Here is a 26,739-nt window from a genome sequence, read left to right as displayed (position 1 = left end):
TGCTACTCTGGATCTGTTACAGGATGTTTCGTACAGATCATAGCTCAGGCTGCTTGCAGAGAGCATCACAGGTACCACGCGGTAAAGATGCAACCTATACTGCTCAAATAGTGGGTACAGGCCTGGCTCCTGTATTTACTGAATCTACACAACATTACTAGGGGGATTAAGCTAACGGCTGAGGCAGCAGCATATATCCCGGATCTGGCACAGGATGTTTTATGCAGCCCACAGTTCAGGTTAACTGCAGGCATCAGGCTGTACAGAGGCAACTTATACCGCTTAAACAGTGGGATACAGGCCTGGCTCCGGCATGAATAAAAACTATACAGCATTACAAGGGGGAGTCAAACCCAACTCCTGTACTGTCATACCTTCTAATCGTACCTCCAGCGGGATACAAGCTTGGACAGTCAACTGGTTCAACCAGAGTATCCTTAGGGGAAGGTTGAGAAAGCTGCAACCCGACTGATTCCTGGTGAGAAACTCAACGTCCCAAAGGCTGAAACGGATGGGAAATCGTACAGATTAATTGCTGGTCGACTCAGTTAAAAGGGGTGTGAAGGGAACAGAGAAGTGTCAGCGGTATACGCTGAAAGGAGCAGCAAACACACCATTAACCCCTTAATGACCACAATGTACCCTGTACGTCGCTGGTCCTTAAGGGGTTAAACCCAGCAGAAGTTAACGATAAGCGAACTGTAACTTTTTCTCAAACTCTACTAAAGGTAGGCTGGTACTCATAGGAGGTGAAACCAAGCTAAATTAATGCATGATATAATTCTATGCTATTGAAAAGGCCTATTATAATCTGTGAGGGGCACACAAGGACACGTGAACTGGGAGATGGTAGTAATGTTATGTTTAAGCTGGACATGCCATCAAATGACTTTGTTCTTCAAGAGCAAATATCTCTACATAGTTTACGGTTCCTAACCATTATATATATTGCTCTACCTAGGATTGAGTCATAATTTCCATTGTTAGTCTATGTATATTGGACTAGCTTATTTTCTTACTTTTTTTTCTTTTGCGTTTTTTCTTCAGTTTTATACTTTTTTGCAAGAATACACTGTCCTAGAAAAATATAAAATAATTTAATATTTTTGAATAACAGCAGTATTATGCTTTGGATTTGAGAGATTTTACAGAAATATACAACTGATAAATAACCATTAAAGGGTTAGTAAATTCAGACGCTGTAAAAGCTAATGCTTACATCTTCTATATCCTTACATTAGAACCGCATTGTTAAATTTAAAAAAAATATTAATTCCAACATGTTTTTTGAAATAATTATTGCAGCCTAACTGTTAATCGAGGTCCGTTCTCCAACCCCTCCACGGCATCTCAAATGTGGGTGGTATAGACTGACTCTGTACTTCCCACATGCGAATGATGTGACGCCCAGTTTTCCTCCCACTGAAGCTCGCTTACGCTTATTCTGTAGAATCCAGTGCGCAATTAATACGTTTGGCGCATGCTCTATTATATACAATCTTGGACGCATTGATCGCTTGCCGTGAACATAGGATTTTGGGCATACGCATAACTAAGAACAGAGGAAACCAGAAGTAGATGATGTCATTGTGCGCGCGTTTACATAGTGCAACATATCACCACTATAGGTTGATTGGTAATTCTTCAAATATAGGGAAAAAAGTGGTGGTCATGGAGGCGGACAGTGAATACACAAGGGGTAAAAGTTTGACGAGAAAATATATAGGATAAAAAAAAAATCTTTTACACTTTGATGAATGAAACTTATGTTAAATAAATGTTGCACATGTAATTTTGACGTTTCAATTTCGGAGTATACTATACCTTTAAAGTAACACCTTTCTGGATCATAGCCTTGGATGGCTACTAATTCTACACTATACCCCCTCGAAGGGGAACACAATTTCTTAAATTAAAAAGAAAAGAAATATATATATATATATATATATATATATATATTTTCCATGTATGTTTATTAATACTGAATACACAAAGATGGCAGTGCACGTAATCTGTTTTGGAAATAGAATACGCACACCAGCCTAGGATTGTTCACAAAGATAAAGAGATTTTTTTTTTATCACGTCTTACTACTTTTTTTGTTTAATTTTATTTGTGCACTACACTTTTCATGGAGAAATATTTCTCCTCTAATAAACCTACAACACCAGGTATGCCGCCCAATTCTAGAGAAAGGAAATCCCGGATAGGAAATGACATCCTAAACGAAAATTTAGAGGAACAAACTAATATGGCCCAAATTAATATGACTCAATCCCAAATAGTTCCACAGGAATTGCTTGAACAAATTTCTGATCTTCTTCTGCCTCAGTTTGAACAATTGCCAAAGGAGTTGTCGATTTTCTCCCATGAAGTAAAACAATTCACAAGTAGACTGATCGAGGCAGAGGACCGAATAACCAAGACACGAATGTTATGCAGGAACAAATTATTAAAGAACAAAGTAAACAAATAAAAACAATACAGGGCAGAGTAGAAAAGTTAGAAGACCACTCACGCCGCAACAATGTTTGGATCATTGGAGTACTCTAATCACCTGAATTTCAAGACCTTATTAAATTTACCTCCCTAACCTTACCCTCAAGCTTAAGCATTCAGAATCAACAACAACCTATTTTAGTTCAAAGGGCACACAGGGAAGGGTTCAGGAACAAACAACTAGAAGGTACACTGAAAAGCCGACCAATCATAGTTAAATATTTAAATTTTCAGGACAAGGTAAACTAAATGAACCACTACAGACAAAAGATACCTTTCTCCATAGGAGACAATAATATCTTACTGTTCCAAGACTATTCCGCAGAAACAGCACAAAGAAAAGAAATGGCACCACTATGTACAAAAATAATAAAAGCAGGAATTCCTGCCACAATGATTTACCCAGCTAAAATTAAGATTCTAACAGGAGGTAATAATAAACTTTTAAATAATGTAGAAGAGGCAAATGATTTCCTGAAGCATTCAAAAAGTTAAAAAAGATCAGAAATAAGGTTATAACTTGGTTTAAAAGGACAGTCTACATCAGAATTTTTATTGTTTTAAAAGATAGATAATCCCTTTATTACCCATTCCCTAGTTTTGCATAACCAACACAGTTATATAAGTACACTTTTTTACTTCTGTGATTACCTTGTATCTAAGCCTCTGCAAACTGCCCCCTTATTTCAGTTCTTTTGACAGACATCCATTTTAGCCAAACAGAGCTGGCTCACAGGAACTCCACGTGCGTGAGCACAGTGTTATCTATATGAAACACATGAACTAACACCCTCTAGTGGTGAAAAACTTTCAAAATGCCCTGAGAGAAGAGGCGGCCTTCAAGGGCTTAGAAATTAGCATATGAACCTCCTAGGTTTAGCATTCAACTAAGAATACCAAGAGAACAAAACAAAATTGGTGATAAAAGTAAATTGGAAAATTGTTTAAAATTGCATGCGCTATCTGAATCATGAAAGTTTATTTTGGACTAGACTGTCCCTTTAATATGGTTTTGGGGTATATGGAGACCTGCTGCTTTATTACATGTCTCCCCTGCATTTTGTTTGTTGTATCAAAAACAAAAACAAATGAATGATTTTATGATGTGCTGTCTACAAATGATATTTTCCCCTCCCTTTTTTACCCTTTTTATTATTATTATTATTATTATTTTTTTTGGTATTGCTCGCCCCACTAGGCATTATTTTAATCTGTAAGTATTTTTTTTCCCGTTTTTTAATAAATAGCATGAAGGGTATGATAAATATTTTATCTTGGAATACTGGAAACCCCCAAAAGAGGAAAAATATCTTAAAACACCATAAAAAATACAATCCTGATATTGTATTTTTACAAGAAACACACTTAAAGGAACAGGAACTAATCAAACTCAAAGCTGGTTGGGAGAAGTTGTGGCAACACCATGCACTAAAAGGAAAAAGGGGGTTGCAATCTTATTTCATAAAAACGTAAACTATCGTTAGACATGGACAAAGACCAAAGATATATTATAATGCAAATAGAGATGGACAATTTACAATTAGTTCTTTGCAATATATATGGACCTAACAGAACTGACAGGGGATTCTGGGAAGGGCTACAAAGGAAATTGTTACAATATAGCTCCAAGAATATAGTGTTAGCAGGAGATTTGAATCCTGCGATGCATCCAACGTTAGACAGATTGAAACCATCCTTAAATAAAAATAGCAGACAGGACGCTAAAATATTAAACAATTTCTGTCATACCTTTAAACTCAAAGACATTTGGAGGATACAAAATCCGGATGTTAAACTTTTTTCATGTGAATCCCGCACATAAAAAACTATGTCTAGAATTGATGCATTTTTGGTTTCAGATAAAATTTTAGGCTTTAGAGGTGAAAACAGACAAAAAGGAAATTGTGATCTCAGATCATGCAATTATCTCCCTTAAAGGGACACTGAACCCAAAAAATGTTCTTTCGTGATTCAGATAGAGCATGCAATTTTAAGCAACTTTCTAATTTACTCCTATTATCAAATTTTCTTCATTCTCTTGGTATCTCTATTTGAAATGCAAGAATGTAAGTTTAGATGCCGGCCCATTTTTGCTGAATAACCTGGGTTATTCTTGCTGATTGGTGGATAAATTCATCCACCAATAAAAAAGTGCTATCCGGAGTTCTGAACCAAAAAAGAAGCTTAGATGCCTTCTTTTTCAAATGAAGATAGCAAGTGAACGAAGAAAAATTGATAATAGGAGTAAATTAGAAAGTTGCTCTATCTAAATAACAAAAGAAAAAAAATGGGTTCAGTGTCCCTTTAACCTTAAATCCTAAAGACAGGAGAATAATAATTAATAATGCATGGTTTTATTTCCCAAACTTTTTAGTGACAGATATACATTTTACAAATTGGTTGAAACAAAAGTGGAGAGATTTTTGTTACTTTAATAATTCGTACAAAGACAAATGTGAGATTTACTGGGAGTCATTCAAGGCGGTGATAAGAGGGGAAATAAAAGCCTACCTAGTCAATAGGAAATGGAAAATGCAAGCTAGGGATGTGCAATTGGCCAATACTCTCCGTAATTACTACAGTGCCAATGTAAACTCCCCATCAGTTGCCCAATGGGAAAAATATACAGAGGCTAAAAAGCAAAGGGAACTATTCTTACAACAGAAAATGAGAAAAGATCAAACTGATGCCCACAATTAAAATTGTAATACTCACTTGGCAGAAAATTGTCAAGATTACACAAGTCAACCCCTCCTGTTCAAAGTATTTACCCATTATGGGAAATCCTAAATTTATTCCAGCAGTGGGAGCTAAAGTATTTCAAAATTGGAAATATAAAGGTCCTATATATAATTAATACTATTAAAGCAAGCAAGAGAAACAAGATGTAAATCTTTTGAAGAAATTAAAGATAAATATAATATATCTGATAAATAATTTTTTGCTTACCTTCAAGCCCGTGGGTATGGTCGATACTAGGCCGTGGGTATGGTCGATACTAGACCCAGTATTGAACATCTACAAAATAGGCAAACATTCTATCTCCTACTTGTATAGAAGAAATACCAGAGTCAGACAAATATAGAGAGCTTGCTCTTGGCACTATCCAATCAATATTATCCAGAAAAGTTTGATATAAGCAGATAGAGCTACTCTGTCCTTTACATGGAGGGAATCACACATTAAAATAATAAATAAAATGTATATCACCCCACGTTTGAAAACCAAATGGAATACCAAATCGATAAAGAGCTGTAGTAAATGCAACTTAAAGGGACACTCAAGTTAAAATTAAACTTTCATTATTCAGATAGAGCATGTAATTTTAAACGACTTTCCAATTTACTTCCATTAACAAAATGTGCACAGTCTTTTTATATTTAAACTTTTTGAGTCACCAGCTCCTACTGAGCATGTGCAAGAATTCACAGCATATACGTATTTGCATTTGTGATTGGCTGATGGCTGTCACATGGTACTTGGTACGTGTATGCATTTGTGATTAGCTGATGGCTGTCACATGGTACAGGGGGGTTGGAAATAGACAAAACTTTAAAAATTGTCAGAAAGAAATCTACTACTCATTTGAAGATCAGACTAAGTGCTATTGCATTGTGTTGTTATCTTGCATTTGTTGATTATGCTGGTCCTTTAAGAGCAGCAGATCTGTATCATTGTACCTGGAGCTGCCCCAAGATTTAAAAGTTTTTGTATAGGGTGAATTTCTGGTTGAATAGAATAACTCAGCACACAATTACACTACAAGATACTCATATATTTTTTTTTGTTTGATGAAGGGACATCCCATATAAATGAAAAGTGTATTAATACATTAATCTTGATAGGAAGATCCGTTATTTCACAACAATGGAAATCTAAAAGGAGCCCTAGTCTAACGGAAGCTATCAAAAAATTGGGGAAACAGGTTATAATAGAACAATTTGATACAGCACTAGACTCTGAAAATAAAATGAAGGGATTCCTAAATAAATGGACAATATTTATACAAACTCTTTAAAAAAAAAGCACAGCTGCAAATAATTTACCCATTTAAAGGGTCTGCATCTCTTTATGCGGCAATAGAGAGAAATGAACTCCCCAATTGTGTTTAAGGGGTTGTTTTTTTGTGGGGGGGGTTGTTTGGTTTTCCCCCCTCCCTTCGTTTGGTTTTCCCTCCTCAGTTCCTTTCTACCCATTGGACTATACCAGTTACCCTGCATGTCAAGGGTACTAATGTTAATATAACTACAGAATATAACAGAGAAAATATTGAGATATGAGTATTGCTGGACTGTTAGTTAATTTGCTAAGATTAATACGTACGAAGGAAATTATGTTATATCGAGTGATAGAAAGACCGGACAGTTAGCTCAGCATGCTAATGCACTGTGACTGAGCTGCAACGGTTGCAGGTTCGATCCCCGGCGAGGTCCACTCAGCCTTTCATCCTTCCGAGGTCGATAAAATGAGCAGCGCCTTGAGACCCTTACGGGTGATTAGCCGCGCTTTTCAAATACCCAATACATACATACACAATGTTTATTTAGCACAAGTATGTACATGTACGTTTGTAATTACTCATCTATAATATGTTTGTAATTTATTTCTCCTTTCTTGTTTTGCATACCTCAATAAAAAAACGAAGAAAAAAAAGGAAACATTTTGGGTTTCATGTTTCTTTAAATACATAAGGCTTGATTACAAGTGAGGTGCAACCAATAGTGCAGGGTGCTTTATCTTATCGCTACTAATAGAACAAATCTAGTATTACAAGTGGATAGATGTTGTTTGCCAGAGCATCTTAATGCTGCCAACACTTTGTAGGGCGACCAATAGCGCTGGAACATTTAGTGCTTTTGGAGACCTTAAAGGGACATAAAACTCAAAATTAGACATGTGCGTTTCGTTTCGAATCGAAATTCGGATGAATTCGCCAAATTTGGAGATTCGAATCGATTTGAATTTCTGAATTACCCTAGCAACGAAACTAAACTAATTCGAATGCATTTGTAATGAATAAATCCGAATTAGTTTGGATTTATTCGTTACATTCGAATGGCCATGGACTAATCACAATTCAGTATAAAAATTAAATTTAGTGGTATTTAGTGAGATAGAACAATGAAATAATTCCGTTTGTGTAACTTGGAACCATCTGGATCAACATAACACATACCGAACTTCTGAATTTACGAATCGAATCCGAAACGAATACATCCGAATTTAATCGAATCCGAAATGAAAACATCCGAATTTATTTGAATCCGAAACGAATACATTCGAATGTATCCGAATTCGAATCAATCCGAAACTAAATTTAAAAAAATCTGAATCGGTCCGAAACAAATTTTTCCGCTGTGCACGTCTACTCAAAATGATTCTTTCATGATTCAGACAGAGAATACAATTTTAGAAAAAGTTTCCAATTTAATATTATCAACTTTGCTTTCTTCCCTTGTTATTCTTTGTTGAAGAGATATCTAGATAGGTAACATGCACATGTCTGGAGAATTAGATGACAGAAAATAGTGCTCTTGCAAATGTATAACATTGTTGTAAAACTGTTGCCAGACACGTGCACACTCCTGAACCTACCATCCTGCTTTTCAACAAAGGATAACCAGAAAATGAAGAAAATGTGATAATAGAAGTAAATTGTTAAGATATTTAAAGTTGTAGGTTTTATCTGATGTATGTGTATCCGTCTGTGTGCACGTGTCTTTGTGTCTTTTAACCCGGCATCAAATGAAAAAAAGAAAGCACACGATCGTCGATGCAATCATGAGATTTTAAGGCCGGGAACGTATCATGTGGGACTGCCAACGCTGCTAGGCACGCTCTCCAGTCAAATGTTTCATTGTGAAAAAAGGGGAGGCTTTAGGACACCATGTAACGTAGGAGGTTCCATACCGTCCTACGGCGTTAAAAGCCCAGCGCATTGAGAACCTCATGGAACGTCCTAACAGCGTCTAGGGGTTAAACATGTAATTATAGTTTAAGAAGAATCCCGCTATTTGATCGTCAGTTTAAATCACTTTCAGCTTGGCGCTCAAGTTATAGCATGATTGTTTTAAGTGCTCCCCCAGTCTATTATGTGAGAGATTTAGTGCACCTGCGCCATTTGATATCCAGATGTTAGCGCGCCCTAGACTTTTGAACTTGAAATATGAGAACAAAAACGCTACTGATTTATCTTGAACGGTTTTAGAGCACAGTAGCACTACAGTTTTTACCCTGCACGTAAAATCTAGGCCATAGTTAAAGCATTTTATTATTTCTCTGTTTGTTTTAATTCGCAGTGCAAATCTAGATCGCAGTGCGTTTCACTTGCATAAGAAGATATTTGGCTCCAAAAAGAGACGAATACCGCAAGCAGCCTCTTACTTCCTCATGCGGCCGTGAACGAAACGAAAATATTGTGGAATATAAAAGAGGATTCAAAATGCTTATTTTAACCCCTTCACACTGTTGGGATGTTCCATGCCTTCCTAACAGTGCTGGACTTTAACTCTGTTAGGACGGCATGGAACGTCCTGCAGTCTCCTCCTTTTAGCTAATGGAAAATCAGACTGGGGGGGGGGGCTTGCCTAGCAGCGTAGGCTGTCCCCCATGATCCAATCCCAGCTTTGAAATCACACGATCGCATCGACCATTGTGTGATTTCCTTTTTCCAACAATTGTTTACATCGGAACTTCGTTCTGATCTAAGCACTTGCCCCCCAGCATGGAGGAGTTAACGGATGGTTGCGTTGAAAAAGTTTTGTTTATATATATATATATTTATGTTACTTCACACGTGACACACGTGAACTAACACCCTCTAGTGGTGAAAACTGTCAAAATGCATTCAGATAATAGGCAGCTTTCAAGGTCTAAGAAATTACCATATGAACCTTCTAGGTTTAGCTTTCAACAAAGTAAAATTGGTAATAAAAGTAAATTGGAAAGTTGTTTAAACTGACACACTCTATCTGAATCATGAATGTTTTTTTTTGGACTAGACTGTCCCTTTAAAAAAAAACAACACATTCATGCCTTTTTTTTCTTCAGTATACTTTCACTTTAAAAACATTTTTTGTAAAAGTATATAAGTATATAATGTTTCTTTAACTATATTATTGTAATGTTAATAGCCATAAACTCTAATAACATTTCAAGTGCCTTTTACAACTTGGCTACTAGGAACTGTGAGAATGTATTGGAATGGAAAACAAGTGCATATTAATGACTTCATCTATAAACAGTGTCTGTCACTCCTGTGACTTGTTACTTTACAAACAGCAAAAATAGTTTCCTTTCCAGGTGATGTCCCTGTGTGTCACCAGTCGTGTGACACTTAGTCTCACTTCATTAACAGCTAATGAGGAAATGCTACAGGATGCTGATAACGAGACCCTGAGGACAGTTTATAATGTACTCACTGCAGTTGCAGGCGTCTGGTAAACATGATGTCTCTGAAGAGCAAGACGCTTTTTACATTCCCAGTTACCTGCGCTTATTATGAAAACTATTCTGTGCCAACAGATTCTGAGAGAGAAAACTATCATCTACATTTTAAACTTTTATTTTTTATTATTAAAGAGACAATACATTTATTCAGCCTTATTTAAACAATCTTTTGCTTTTGGCTTTAAAAAGAATTGATAATAATCCCAGATTAATAGCGTTCAGTTTAGCTGCCCTACATCACTGAGGTGATACAGCTGCCGTCCTGCTTTATGATTGGCTGCGCAAAGTGAAACTATTTGATGAAACTGAGAAATTATCGCTATAAATTTACTGGTGATAGATGAGTGGAAAAAACAAAAAACCTCACTGCACATTAAAGGGACACTAAACCCAATTTTTGTTTCTTTCATGATTCAGATAGAGCATGAAATTTTAAGCAACTTTCTAATTTACTCCTATTATCAATTTTTCTTCGTTCTCTTGCTATCTTTATTTAAAAAGCAGGAATGTGATGCATAGGAGCCGGCCCATTTTTGATTAAGAACCTGGGTTATGCTTGCTTATTGGTGGGTAAATTTAAGCCTCCAATTAAGCAAGCGCTATCCATGGTGCTGAACCTAAAATGGGCTGGATGCTAAGATTTACATTCCTTCTTTTAAAATAAAGATAGCAAGAGAACGAAGAGAAATTGATAATAGGAGTAAATTAGAAAGTTGCTTAACCCCTTAATGACCACAGCACTTTTCCATTTTCTGTCCGTTCGGGACCAAGGCTATTTTTACATTTTTGCGGTGTTTGTGTTTAGCTGTAATTTTCCTCTTACTCATTTAATGTACCCACACATATTATATACCGTTTTTCTCGCCATTAAATGGACTTTCTAAAGATACCATTATTTTCATCATATCTTATAATTTACTATAAAAAAATTATAAAATATGAGGAAAAATTGAAAAAAAATACACTTTTTCTAACTTTGACCCCCAAAATCTGTTACATATCTACAACCACCAAAAAACACCTATGCTAAATAGTTTCTACATTTTGTCCTGAGTTTAGAAATACCCAATGTTTACATGTTCTTTGCTTTTTTTGCAAGTTATAGGGCAATAAATACAAGTAGCACTTTGCTATTTCCAAACCACTTTTTTTTCAAAATTAGCGCTAGTTACATTAGAACCCTGATATCTTTCAGGAATCTCTGAATATCCATTGACATGTATATATTTTTTTTTAGTAGACAACCCAAAGTATTGATCTAGGCCCATTTTGGTATATTTCATGCCACCATTTCACCGCCAAATGCGATCAAATAAAAAAAATTGTTCACTTTTTCACAAATTTTTTCACAAACTTTAGGTTTCTCACTGAAATTATTTACAAACAGCTTGTGCAATTATGGCTTAAATGGTTGTAAATTCTTCTCTGGGATCCCCTTTGTTCAGAAATAGCAGACTTATATGGCTTTGGTGTTGCTTTTTGGTAATTAGAATGCCACTAAATGCCACTGCGCACCACACGTGTATTATGCCCAGCAGTGAAGGGGTTAATTAGGGAGCATGTAGGGAGCTTTTTGGGGTAATTTTAGCTTTAGTGTAGTGTAGTAGACAACCCCAAGTATTGATCTAGGCCCATTTTGGTATATTTCATGCCACCATTTCACCACCAAATGCGATCAAATTAAAAAAAATGTTAAATTTTTCACAATTTTAGGTTTCTCACTGAAATCATTTACAAACAGCTTGTGCAGTTATGGCACAAATGGTTGTAAATGCTTCTCTGGGATCCCCTTTGTTCAGAAATAGCAGAAATATATGGCTTTGGCGTTGCTTTTTGGTATTTAGAAGGCCGCTAAATGCCGCTGCGCATCACACGTGTATTATGGCTAGCAGTGAAGGGGTTAATTAGGTAGCTTGTAGGGAGCTTGCAGGGTTAATATCACATTTAGTGTAGAGCTCAGCCTCCCACCTGAAACATCAGACCCCCTGATCCCTCCCAAACAGCTCTCTTCCCTCCCCCACTCCACAATTGTCCCCGCCAAATAAAAGCTATATTTTTTTTTTTTAAAGCATATTTACATATGCTGCTGTGTACTATCCCCCCCTTAGCCCCCAACCTCACTGATCCCCCCCAAACAGCTCTATAACCCTCCCACTCTAACTTAATCTGCGCCATTTTGGGTACTGGCAGCTGTCTGCCAGTACCCAGTTTAGAAGAAAAAATGTTTTTTTTTAGTTTTTATTAAACTTTTCTGCAGTGTAGCTTCCCCCCACACAAAACCAACCCCCCACCCCTCCATGATCTCTTTTTGTGCTTTTGCACAAACAAGATTTGGCCATTTGTTACTAAAAATATTTTCCATAGTGTAGCGGTTCCCACCCGCTCCCGCCCCGTGCACGCGCCCGCCCGCCACCCTCCGTGCACGCGCGCGCGCCCGTGTGCGCCCCCTAACGGCCCGCCCCCCTTGACGACACAGGGCACACCGATGGCCGCCCACCCGCCTCCCAAGTCGGCTCCCACCCACCAACGATACCGGCCATCGATGTCCGGTGCAGAGAGGGCCACAGAGTGGCTCTCTCTGCATCGGATGGCCGTGTAAGGTTATTGCAGGATGCCTCCATATCGAGGCATCACTGCAATAACCGGAAAGCAGCTGGAAGCGAGCAAGATCGCTTCCAGCTGCTTTCCACACCGAGGACGTGCAGGGTACGTCCTCAGGCGTTAACTGCCTTTTTTTTGAGGACGTACCCTGCACGTCCTCGGTCATTAAGGGGTTAAAATGTGATGCTCTATCTGAATCATGAAATAAAAAAATTGGGTTCAGTGTCCCTTTAAAGCTAGTAGGGGGTATTCAACGTAATCATCTATTCTTTTTTGTGTTATGTAAATCAGTGAGGGCCCAAAGTGACCATATGTCCCTATTTGTTTAGGACAGTCCTGAATTTGGACAGTGTCCCAAACTTTTTTGTTTTGTTAAGGACAGTCCTGAATTTTTAAAGGGTACGTTAAAGGGACAGTCTGCACTAAAATGGTTATTGTTTACAAAGATAGATAACGCCTTTACTACCCAATTTCCAGTTTTGCACAACCAACATTGTTAAAATTAATATACTTTATAACATTTAAACCTCTAAATTTCTGCCTGTTTCTAAGCCACTACAGACAGCCTCTTATCACATACTTTTTTTATTAGCTTTTCACATCAGGAGACTGCTAGTTCATGTGGGCCATATAGATAACATTGTGCTCACGTCCATGGAGTTTTGAAGAGTTAGCAAAACACAGTACTAAATGCAAGTCAATAGATAATAAATAAAAAGTCATGTGATCAGGGGGCTGTCAGAAGAAGCTTAGATACAAGGTAATCACAGAGGAAAAAGTGTATTAATATAACTGTGTTGGTTATGCAAAACTGGGGAATGGGTAATAAAGGGATTATCTATCTTTTAAAACAATAACAATTATATTGTAGACTGTCTCTTTAAGCTGTTCCAGGTTGTCTTGTATTTTCCCAAATGGGTTCTTCTGCCTTTTGTCCAAGTGAGCAAAAAAGAAACAACTTCACTTTTCACCAAATCAGCTGCAGTTACTTCTCCTGTCCAGCAGAGGTCGCTGCTGCATATCACAGCTTAGCACCTACAGATACAGCATGAGTTGGCATATAGTAAGGATAACAGTTTTATCTTAGCAATAGTTTTTTTATAATTGCCTTTTATTGTAGGTAAACTATTTTCACACGCCTGCATACATTTTAAAAAACAAAATCAACATTTTTAAAACCTCCTCAGCATTTATGAGGTGTCCTGAATTTGGGTCTGAGGTGTCCTGAATTGGGGTTTGGGAAATCTGGTCACCTTACCAAATACCTAATACATGAGGCCACTTATTAATTTATGGATAGAAAACACACAAATAATATATTTCCTAAAAATGTCTAGTGCCCCAGGCCCAGATTTAATAAATGCTGCAGGGTACCCTATATTTGCTGTTTTACCCGTCGGAGGGCTCATTTCAGTTTGCCCATTAACCCCAAAGTCTCCAAAGCACATACTTTATTCTGCTTTTGTCTGTGAACACAAAAACTTTGGCACACATTCACAGTTCTACGCTTTACCTGGGGCCGCAAAAACAACTGCAGAGAGCCACGTGTGGCCCATGGGTCGCCAGTTGGCTATCCGTGGTCTAAACTACAAAATTAATGTTCCTGTTCTGAATGAAAATAAATGTCTTTTTTATTTTATTTTATCAGGCTCGTGTCAGTCGACCAATGAACATTATTAGAAAATACACAACTGGTACTGAGGTGTTTTAATTTATATTCCTACAGATCTTACTTAAAGGGATACTGAACCCAATTCTTTTCTTTCATGATTCAGATAGATCATTCACTTACAAGCAACTTTCTAATTTACTCCTAGTATGATTTTTTCTTCGTTCTTTCGGTAGCTCTATTTGAAAATATCAGAAATGTAAGCTTAGGAGCCGTCCCATTTTTGATTCAGAACATGGGTAGCACTTGCTGATTGGTGGCTACATTTAGATTTGAAATAATAAAATAAACAAGTATTTTGCATGATTTCTCTCTATATGCTGGAGAGATTTTGATCATGAGCATGTCATTTATTTTCCATTTCAATGTCCATTTAACCGATACATATTAGCATATTTTATTCCTGTACTTTATCATATCTCCTGACATTTGTGGCTAAGGTTGTAATGCCAGCTGGCCTGCACAAAAACACTGGACAAATTAGAGGTGACATAGCACAAGTGGTAGGTGGGGGTCATAATGATCCCTCCCCAAAGCCATATCCTATATATTTTTCAAAACTGAGCAGTGATTGTATCCCCTTGGCTGCCAGTATCCTGGAAATCAATAGCTTTACTTCTTTGACTGCCAGTAACACACACAGTAGTGATTTGACCCTCTGTTGTCTGCCAGTATATTACACACACAAGAAATGTAACAAACAACAACTCTAATGACTACTAGTTATATGTAAGTTAGAGTTTTGTTTACCATCTTTCACTGCCAGTAACACAGAAAAGTGCATGCGCTGTGTCACGGCTTTCTGGGACATGATTCTAATGCATGTAGTCATAGACGAATGTAAAATGTAGTTGCCATTCAGGGAAACAAAACTGGACAGAAGATTTTACTAGACAGCCTGGCTGAATACAGGACACCTGGCAATCCTATTAGTTTGTGAGTGTGTCTAGTTAGTATATGGCTGTGGCTAGGGGAACATCTGCAAATCTGCATATGTGGCTGTCTAGGAAGGACAGTGGGACAGAGCTTATTATTAGGGACTGTCCCTCTCAAATAGGGACAGTTGGGAGGTCTTCTTCAGATGCTTAATGGAAAACTGTGGAGTTCTTTGTTTATTTTTAAACCTAAAATGATTGTTTTTAATGTGGATCCACAACACACACTCAAGACTAATTTCTACATTACACATCTCCCCATTAAGCAATCTGTACGTCCACTACTGGCTGTGCTGGTGGTCTCCAAAACATTAATGAAGGCCCATTATGTTGTCCCAAAATGTTGTCCTAGTTTGAATTTATTGGTATATTTACTTTATTATTTAGACCTAGTTTCCATCGAGTTGGTAAAGTTTTGATTCTGGTGGTAACATTAAAATTCTCCATAGACTTTAAAGGGATAGGAAAGGCATAATTAGACAGATACGGATAGGGTATAGCGCTAGACCAAAAACCTACTTAGCCTCACTAAAGGTTATTGTCTCCTCCCTAGACAATAGAGAATCAAGAATGTAAAATCAGTGGATATAGGAGGCGCTATAGAGCCGTAGGATATATAGATATAAATAAATGTAAAATTCACTGTATCGTGACCAGTTAAAACATTCAAAAAATTAAAATCCAAAAATCCCAATGACCCTTAAGGGATACGTTAAAATACTATTTATGTGCAAATCTGTGATAAAAAATCGGTGATAATTAAAAATAAAGGAAATTATCTACGTACATATGTATATAAAAACAATTTATCCAAGTGAAAAATCAAAGTGAAATAAATGCAGTATATCAAAGTGCAATCAATGATCAAGTGACAATAATTAGTAAAACACAGATGTGATATTTAATAAGTCAATGCATAAAAGGTTGACACAAACATTCATACATAAAATAAAGTGAAACCGGTTTAAACATACACACTATACATAACCCCTCAGATTCCCCAAATCAAATGGGGCTGGCGGAGAACACCTATAATGACTGTGTTCTAATCTTGGTGTTAGTGGTTCAAGGGGATCCCCCAAAGAAGATGGTCCGGAATGACAATGTGGGTTTAATTATTGTAAATCCAAAGATATAAATGTTAATGTTTCTGAATGGTGCCGTTATATCCCCAGTCTTTTTTGGTCACAAATAAAAGCCCACGATGGTATAGAGCTCCTTCCTTAATGTTCTCTTAGTTAAAGGCAATCAAGTATTTATAACTTAGCCGGGAGGCTCTCCTACCTTCTTACAAGTGTCTGCCAGCGATCTCCTTACCTGGCCCGACACTCCGGCTGCTCCTTTAGATGTCTGCTCAGCGAAAATCCCGTGAGTGACGTCACCCGGTTCCGGATCCTAGGTGACCACTTGCGCAAGTGTTTGTTTCCACAGGATGTCCTCTGTACGCCAGGGTACAGAGAGTTCACTTCAGCTTCGGTCCTCCAAAAAATAGCAAACAGTAGCAGGTAAGTCCTCTACGCGTTTCAACCCCTTCTGGGTCTTTTTCAAGATCCCCAGACCCAGAAGGTATTGAAACGCGTAGAGGACTTACCTGCTACTGTTTGCGATTTTTTGGAGGACCGATGCTGAAGTGAACTCTCTGTACCCTGGCGTACAGAGGACATCCTGTGGAAACAAACACTTGCGCAAGTGGTCACCTAGGATCCGGAACCGGGATTTTCGCTGAGCAGACATCTAAAGGAGCAGCCGGAGTGTCGGGCCAGGTAAGGAGATCGCTGGCAGACACTTGTAAGAAGGTAGGAGAGCCTCCCGGCTAAGTTATAAATACTTGATTGCCTTTAACTAAGAGAACATTAAGGAAGGAGCTCTATACCATCGTGGGCTTTTATTTGTGACCAAAAAAGACTGGGGATATAACATCACCATTCAGAAACATTAACATTTATATCTTTGGATTTACAATAATTAAACCCACATTGTCATTCCGGACCATCTTCTTTGGGGGATCCCCTTGAACCACTAACACCAAGATTAGAACACAGTCATTATAGGTGTTCTCCGCCAGCCCCATTTAATTTGGGGAATCTGAGGGGTTATGTATAGTGTGTATGTTTAAACTGGTTTCACTTTATTTTATGTATGAATGTTTGTGTCAACCTTTTATGCATTGACTTATTAAATATCACATCTGTGTTTTACTAATTATTGTCACTTGATCATTGATTGCACTTTGATATACTGCATTTATTTCACTTTGATTTTTCACTTGGATAAATTGTTTTTATATATATATATGTACGTAGATAATTTCCTTTATTTTTAATTATCACCGATTTTTTAATACAGATTTGCACATAAATAGTATTTTAACGTATCCCTTAAGGGTCATTGGGATTTTTGGATTTTAATTTTTTGAATGTTTTAACTGGTCACGATACAGTGAATTTTACATTTATTTATATCTATATATCCTACGGCTCTATAGCGCCTCCTATATCCACTGATTTTACATTCTTGAAAGGCATAATTAAACTTGCATGATTCAGATAGAGCATGTCATTTTAAGACACTTTTAAATTCACTTCTATTTTCAAATGTGCTTCGTTCTCTTGGTATCCCTTGTTAAAAAATGAATACACACATACCATACACTAGTGGGAGCTGCTGCTAATTGGTGCCTGCACACATTTGTCTCTTGTGATTGGCTAAATAAATATTTTCAGCTTCCTGTCAGTAGTGCAATGCTGTCCCTTCAGCAATGGATAACAAGAGAATGAAGAAAATTTGATAATAGAATTAAATTGGAAAGTTGTTTAAAATTGTATGTTCTATCTGAATCATAAAAAAAAATTTGTGGTTTACTATCCCTTTAACCCCTTCGCGACCGAGGACGTGTCAGGCACGTCCTACAAAAAAATACCCTTAAGGACCAAGGACGTGCCTGACATGTCCTCTGGGGTTTGAAGTGCTAGAAGCGATGATGATTGCTTACAGCCGCTTCCAGGGTATTGTAGTGATGCCTCGATATTGCGGCATCACTGCAATACCCTTTGTAAACCACTGATGCAGAGAGGGCCACTCTGTGGCCCTCCCTGCATCGGCCATTGATGGTGCCGATCGTTGGTGCCGATCGTTAGTGGGTGGGAGCAGCAGCAGGGAGGCGGGTGGGTGGCCCATCAAGTGCTGGTTTCCGGTTCCTGTGCACACCGATGTCATTTACACATGACTTTCAAGAATGCAGGGAGAGGAAGGGGGGCATATTAAATGTTGGCCAAGGGATCTGGGGGGGAGGGGGGGTATTGAGGGGGGCAGCTACACTACAGAAAAAAACGTTATTTTTAATATAAAATTTTTTAAAACAAATTTGGGGGGCAAACAGACAGCAGACAGCTGCCAGTACCCAAGATGGCAGCAAGTAGGTAGAGGGGGGAGGGTTAGAAAGCGGTATGGGGGGAGTCAGAGAGGTGGGGGCTAAGGGGGGATCCAACACTGCATAATCAATAAAAAAATAAAATAAAATAATAATAATAATAATAATAATAAAAAAAAAAAAAAATGCTTTTTATTTTAGTACTGGCAGACTTTCTGCCAGTACTTAAGATGGCGGGGAAAATTGTGGGGTGGAGGGAAGAGAGCTGTTTGGGAGGGATCAGGGGGTGGGATGTGTCAGGTGGGAGGTCTACACTAAAGCTAAAAGTGTGGTGCGCAGCGGAATTTAGCGGCCTTCTAATTACTAAAAAGCAACGCCAAAGCCATATATGTCTGCTATTTCTAAACAAAGGGGTTCCCAGTGAAGTATTTACAATTATTTGTGCCATGACTGCACAAGCTGTTTGTAAATAATTTCAGTGAGAAACCTAAAATTGTGAAAAAGTTAGCGATTTTTTTTATTTGATCGCATTTGGCGGTGAAATGGTGGCATGAAATATACCAAAATGGGCCTAGATCAATACTTTGGGTTGTCTACTATACTACACTAAAGCTAAAATTAACCCTACAAACTCCCTACAAGCTCCCTATTTAAACCCTTCACTGCTGGGCATAATACACGTGTGGTGCGCAGCGGCATTTAGCGGCCTTTAGCGGCCTTTTAATTACCAAAAAGCAATGCCAAAGCCATATAAGTCTGCTATTTCTGAACAAAGGGGATCCCAGAGAAGCATTTACAACCATTTGTGCCATAATTGCACAAGTGGTTTGCAAATAATTTCACTGAGAAACCTAAAGTTTGTGAAAATGTTTGTGAAAAAATGAACAATTTTTTTTTATTTTATCGCATTTGGCGATGAAATGGTGGCATGAAATATACCAAAATGGGCCTAGATCAATACTTTGGGTTGTCCACTAAAAAAACAAATATAAACATGTCAAGGGATATTCAGGGATTCCTGGCAGATATCAGTGTTACAATGTAACTATCGCTAATTTTGAAAAAAAAAAATGGTTTGGAAATAGCAAAGTGCTACTTGTACTTATTGCCCTATAACTTGCAAAAAAAGCAAAGAACATGTAAACATTGGGTATTTCTAAACTCAGGATAAAATTTAGAAACTATTTAGCATGGGTGTTTTTTGGTGGTTGTAGAAGTGTAACAGATTTTAGGGGTCAAAGTTAGAAAAAGTGTGTTTTTTTCCATTTTTTCCTCATATTTTATAAAAAAAAAATTATAGTAAATTATAAGATACTAGTCCTAAAGCCCGTTCCCACAGGCCATTTTTTGCAGTACAGCGGTCCCACCCCTTGCGCTCTCTCCCTCCCCTCTCTTTTGCTCTCTCTCCCCTCTCTTTTGCGCTCTCTCTTTCCCCCCTCTGTTTTGCGCTCTCTCTCTCCCCCTCTCTTTTGCGCTTCTCTCTCCCCCTCTCTTTTGCGCTCTCTCCCTCTCTCTTTTGAGCTCTCTCCCCTCTCTTTTGCGCTCCCTCTCTCCCCCTCTCTTTTGCGCTCTCTCTCCCCTCTCTTTTGTGCTCTCTCTCTCCCCTCTCTTTTGCTCTCTCTCTCCTCTCTTTTGCTCTCTCTCTCCCCCTCTCTTTTGCACTCTCCCCCCTCTCTTTTGCGCTCTCTCTCTTCCCTCTCTTTTGTGCTCTCTCTCTCTTCCCGCTCTTTTGCGCTCTCTCTCCCCTGTCTTTTGTGCTCTCTCTCTCCCTCCTCTCTTTTGCGCTCTCTCTCCCCCCTCTCTTTTGCGCCCTCTCTCCCCCCTCTCTTTTGCGCTCTCTTTCCCCCTCTCTTTTGCGCTCTCTCCCCCTCTCTTTTGCGCTCTCTCTCCCTCTCTTTTGCGCTCTCTCTCCCCCCTCTCTTTTGCTCTCTCTCTCTCTCCCCTTTCTTTTGCGCTCTCTCTCTCCCCCATCCCTTTGGCGCCCTCTCTTTTGCGCTCTCTCTCCCCCCTCTCTTTTGCGGTCTCTCTCCTCCTCTCTTTTGCGCTCTCTCTCTCTTCCCTCTCTTTTGCGCTCTCTCTTCCCTCTCTTTAGCGCTCTCTCTCCCCCCTCTTTTGCGCTCTCTCTCCCCCCTCTTTTGCGCTCTCTCCCCCTCTCTTTTGCGCTCTCTCCCCCATCTCTTTTGCGCACTCTCTCTCCCCTCTCTTTTGTGCTCTCTCTCTCCCCTCTCTTTTGCACTCTCTCTCTCCCCCTCTCTTTTGCGCTCTCTCTCTCTTCCTCTCTCTTTTGCGCTCTCTCTCCCCCCTCTCTTTTGCGCTCTCTTTCCCCCCTCTCTTTTGCGCTCTCTCTCCCCCATCTCTTTTGCGCTCTCTCTCTCCCCCCTCTCTTTTGCGCTCTCTCCCCCCTCTCTTTTGCGCTCTCTCTCCCCCCTCTCTTTTGCGCTCTCTCTCTCTTCCCTCTCTTTTTGCGCTCTCTCTTCCCTCTCTTTTGCGCTCTCTCTCCCCTCTCTTTTGCGCTCTCTCCCCCTCTCTTTTGTGCTCTCTCCCCCCCATCTCTTTTGCGCGCTTTCTCTCCCCTCTCTTTTGTGCTCTCTCTCTCCCCTCTCTTTTGCACTCTCTCCCCCTCTCTTTTGCGCTCTCTCTATCCCCCTCTCTTTTGCACTCTCTCTCCCCTCTCTTTTGCGCTCTCTCTCCCCCTCTCTTTTGCGCTCTCTCTACCCCCTCTCTTTTGTGTTCTCCCCCCCCTCTCTTTTGCGCTCTCTCTCTCTTCCCTCTCTTTTGCGCTCTGTCCCCCCTCTCTTTTGCGCTCTCTCTCCCCCCTCTTTTGCGCTCTCTCTCCCCCCTCTCTTTTGCGCTCTCTCCCCCCTCTCTTTTGCACTCTCTCTCCCACCTCTCTTTTGCTCTCTCTCCCCCCTCTCTCTCTCCCCCTCTCCCTCCCCCCGCTCCCCCTCTCCCTCCCCCCGCTCCCCCTCTCCCCTCCCCCCTCTCCCCTCTCTCTCTCCCTCCTCTCTTTTGCTCCCCCCCTCTCTCTCCCCCCCTCCCCCTCTCTCTCTCTCCTCCCCCTCTCTCTCCCCCTTTTCTTTTGCTGTCTCTCTTCCCCTCTCTTTTGCTCTCTCTCTTCCCCCTCTTATTTTCTCTCTCCCCCTCTATTTTGCTCTCTCTCCCCCCTTTCTTGCTCTTTCCCCTCTCTTATCCTATCTTTAGCTCTTTCCCATCTCTTTTGGTCTCTCCCCCTCTTTCTATCTCTCCCCCCTCTATCTCGCGTGCGCGACCGCGCCCGGCCTCGCCCCGCCCTTTAACGCCGGCCACGTCCCCTTCACAGCCAGCCATGCCCCTCGCACACGCCCGGCTACGCCCACTTCTGCCCACACCGCAGATCAGGTAGGGACTCTAAGGTCAGGTGTGTTTGTCCTCGTGCTGTCTCTACTGCGCATGACAGCTTCGGACAAACACACTTGGCCTTTTATATTATAAGATGATGAAAATAATGGTATCTGTAGAAAGTCAATTTAATGGCAAGAAAAACTGTATATTATATGTGTGGGTACAGTAAATGAGTAAGAGGAAAATTACAGCTAAACACAAACACAGCAAAAATGTAAAAATAGCCCTGGTCCCAGACGGTCAACTAATGGAAAAATACTCTGGTCACTAAGGGGTTAATGGAGATACCTGTTTTTATCACCAGTTTCCAAAATGTACCACCTCAATGGAAACTAGGCATAAAATAGGGAATACATTATAGCACTCAATAAAATTAGCAGTTTAAAGGGAGATTGAAGTAATAATTAAATGGTTCTGATTGAGCATTCAATTTTAAAAGACTTTTCAATTTACTTCTGATAACAAATTTAATTTCTTCTCTTGATATCCTTTGTTGAAAAACATACCTATGTAGCCCAAGAAGCAGCAATGCACAAATGAGAGCTCGCTTTTGAACTGAGTTTAACTATTTGATTAACCATTTTGGATTAAGATAGTGGCCCCTTTAGTCACAGTATATAATAACATATATTAAATAAATTTAGTAAACCAAAAAAATGTTTTTCCTTAAATAAAACATTTTTTAATAAATTCTATGGGGCTGATTTATCAAGGGCCAAATGGCCCTTGTTTCCGTGCGAGCTTTCAGGCTCGCTGGAAACAGCAGTTAAGAAGCAGTGGTCTAAACAACGCTGCTTCTTAACTGGTCCGCCACTTCTGGGACATTAATCCGCACGATCGTGTACGATTGGGCTGATTGACACCCCCTGAATCTGCAGGAGGCAGCATTGCACAAGCAGTTTACCAGGACTGCTTGTGCAATGTTAAATGCCAACAGCGTATGCTGTCGGCATTAAGCGATGTCTGACGGACATGTCGGATAGACATTTGATACATTTTCCCCAATGTATCTTTGTTTTGTGACCTACATAATTCCTGTGTCTTTCTCTCTACAGGCAATCACTGGTAAGGAGCGCAGACGTCAAACGCAACTTTTATAAACTATAAACTTGTTATGGCACGATTTTTGAGAAAACTGACATTGGATGGAAGCGTTAACACAATGCGGTCTAGTTTCCATTGAGGCGCTAAAGTCGTAAAAGCATTTATCTCCATTAAAGTCTATGAAGAATTTTTATGTTAGCACCAGCTTCCACACCTCAATGGAAACTAGGCCAGTGTTTTTAGCATATCTTTCCTTGGATTCACCGTTAGTTTCGCATACGTGTCTTTTTTCTTGTAGTACAATAAGTGCATTACGTATTTTAAATCAAACTTGGCAGCCTGCTTTTTGGAGATAAAACAGCGAAAGATGCAAGCGTAACATGCTAAAACTTCATACACGCCCAAGAAATGCATCTGTTCAGCCACTTGCCAAAATAGCAAGTTTTTTTTAAAAAAAAAAAAATTTTAGTTTTACTATTGCACTTTTTGATACAATTTTAAAAAAATCCTATTTAAATGTCTCTAAATTCATAATCTATTGAACTAAATATGATATGAAATAGCAAGATTCTAGCTCAACAAAATGTCTTCATAATTACAACACAGCAAAAATGTAAACAAATCTATATCTACATTTAGATCTGTAAATACTATGGCCTAGATTTAGAGTTTGGCGGTAGCCGTGAAAACCAGCGTTAGAGGCTCCTAACGCTGGTTTTAGGCTACCTCCAAGATTTGGAGTCACTCAAAAAAGGGTCTAACGCTCACTTTTCAGCCGCGACTTTTCCATACCGCAGATCCCCTTATGTAAATTACGTATCCTATCTTTTCAATGGGATCTTTCTAACTCCGGTATTTAGAGTCGTGGCTGAAGTGAGCGTTAGAAATCTAACGACAAAACTCCAGCCGCAGAAAAAAGTCAGGAGTTAAGAGCTTTTTGGGCTAACGCCGGTTCATAAAGCTCTTAACTACTGCACTCTAAAGTACACTAACACCCATAAACTACCTATGTACCCCTAAACCGAGGTCCCCCCACATCGCCGCCACTCGATTAAATTTTTTTAACCCCTAATCTGCCGACCGCCACCTACGTTATACTTATGCACCCCTAATCTGCTGCCCCTAACACCGCCGACCCCTGTATTATATTTATTAACCCCTAATCTGCCCCCCACAACGTCGCCGCCAACTACCTACAATAATTAACCCCTAATCTGCCGACCGCAAAGCGCCGCTACTTAAATTACCCTTATGTACCCCTAATCTGTGCCCCTAACACCGCCGACCCCTATATTATATTTATTAACCCCTAATCTGCCCCCCATAACGTCGCCTCCACCTGCCTACACTTATTAACTTATTAACACTTATCTGCCGAGCGGACCGCACCGCTACTATAATAAAGTTATTAACCCCTAATCCGCCTCACTAACCCTATAATAAATAGTATTAACCCCTAATCTGCCCTCCCTAACATCGCCGACACCTAACTTCAATTATTAACCCCTAATCTGCCGACCGGAGCTCACCGCTATTCTAATAAATGTATTAACCCCTAAAGCTAAGTCTAACCCTAACACCAACACCCCCCTAAATTAAATATAATTTTAATCTAACGAAATTAATTAAATCTTATTAAATAACTTATTCCTACTTAAAGCTAAATACTTACCTGTAAAATAAATCCTAATATAGCTACAATATAAATTATAATTACATTGTAGCTATTTTAGGATTAATATTTATTTTACAGGCAACTTTGTAATTATTTTAACCAGGTACAATAGCTATTAAATAGTTAAGAACTATTTAATAGTTACCTAGTTAAAATAATTACAAAATTACCTGTAAAATAAATCCTAACCTAAGTTAAAATTAAACCTAACACTATACTATCATTAAATTAATTAAATAAAATACCTACAATTACCTACAATTAAACCTAACACTACAACAATTTATCAACCCCTAATCTGCCCCCCACAACATCGCCTCCACCTGCCTACACTTATTAACCCCTAATCTGCCGAGCGGACCGCACCGCTACTATAATAAAGTTATTAACCCCTAATCCGCCTCACTAACCCTATAATAAATAGTATTAACCCCTAATCTGCCCTCCCTAACTTCGCCGACGCCTAACTTCAATTATTAACCCCTAATCTGCCGACCGGAGCTCACCGCTATTCTAATATATGTATTAACCCCTAAAGCTAAGTCTAACCCTAACATTAACACCCCCTTAAGTTAAATATAATTTTAATCTAACGAAATTAATTAACTCTTATTAAATAAATTATTCCTATTTAAAGCTAAATATTTACCTGTAAAATAAATCCTAATATAGCTGCAATATAAATTATAATTACATTGTAGCTATTTTAGGATTAATATTTATTTTACAGGCAACTTTGTAATTATTTTAACCAGGTACAATAGCTATTAAATAGTTAAGAACTATTTAATAGTTACCTAGTTAAAATAATTACAAAATTACCTGTAAAATAAATCCTAACCTAAGTTAAAATTAAACCTAACACTATACTATCATTAAATTAATTAAATAAAATACCTACAATTACCTACAATTAAACCTAACACTACACTATCAATACATTAATTAAATACAATATCTACAAATAACTACAATGAAATAAACTAACTAAAGTACAAAAAATAAAAAAGAGCTAAGTTACAAAAAATAAAAAAATATTTACAAACATAAGAAAAATATTACAATTTTAAACTAATTACACCTACTCTAAGCCCCCTAATAAAATAACAAAGCCCCCCAAAATAACAAAATGCCCTACCCTATTCTAAATTACTAAAGTTCAAAGCTCTTTTACCTTACCAGCCCTGAACAGGGCCCTTTGCGGGGCATGCCCCAAGAAGTTCAGCTCTTTTGCCTGTAAAAAAAAAAACATACAATACCCAAGCCCCCCAACATTACAACCCACCACCCACATACCCCTAATCTAACCCAAACCCCCCTTAAATAAACCTAACACTAAGCCCCTGAAGATCTTCCTACCTTATCTTCGGGAGCCATTATCTTCCATCCAATCAGATTGAGCTCGCATTCTATTGGCTGATCGGAACAGCCAATAGAATGCGAGCTCAATCTGATTGGCTGATCAAATCAGCCAATCAGATTGAACTTGATTCTGATTGGCTGATTCCATCAGCCAATCAGAATATTCCTACCTTAATTCCGATTGGCTGATAGAATCCTATCAGCCAATCGGAATTCGAGGGACGCCATCTTGGATGACGTCATTTAAAGGAACCGTCATTCGGCTAGTAGGCGTCGGGAGAAGAGGATGTTCCGCATCGGATGGAAGATAATGGCTCCCGAAGAAAGAAGATTGAAGATGCCGTTGATAGAAGACTTCATCCGGATCATGGACCTCTTCAGCTCCCGCTTGGATGAAGACTTCATCCGGATCATGGACCTCTTCAGCTCCCGCTTGGATGAAGACTTCAACCGGATCATGGACCTCTTCAGCCCCCCGCTTGGGCTTGGATCAGGACATCGGAGGAGCTTTTCAGGATGGATCGGTGAACCTGGTATGGTGAAGATAAGGTAGGAAGATCTTCAGGGGCTTAGTGTTAGGTTTATTTAAGGGGGGTTTGGGTTAGATTAGGGGTATGTGGGTGGTGGGTTGTAATGTTGAGGGGGGGTATTGTATGTTTTTTTTTTACAGGCAAAAGAGCTGAACTTCTTGGGGCATGCCCCGCAAAGGGCCCTGTTTAGGGCTGGTAAGGTAAAAGAGCTTTGAACTTTAGTA

This window comes from Bombina bombina, chromosome 12 (assembly GCF_027579735.1).
Source record: "Bombina bombina isolate aBomBom1 chromosome 12, aBomBom1.pri, whole genome shotgun sequence".
In the NCBI taxonomy this organism is placed as follows: Eukaryota; Metazoa; Chordata; class Amphibia; order Anura; family Bombinatoridae; genus Bombina; species Bombina bombina.
Note: the sequence above shows the minus strand (reverse complement) of the source record.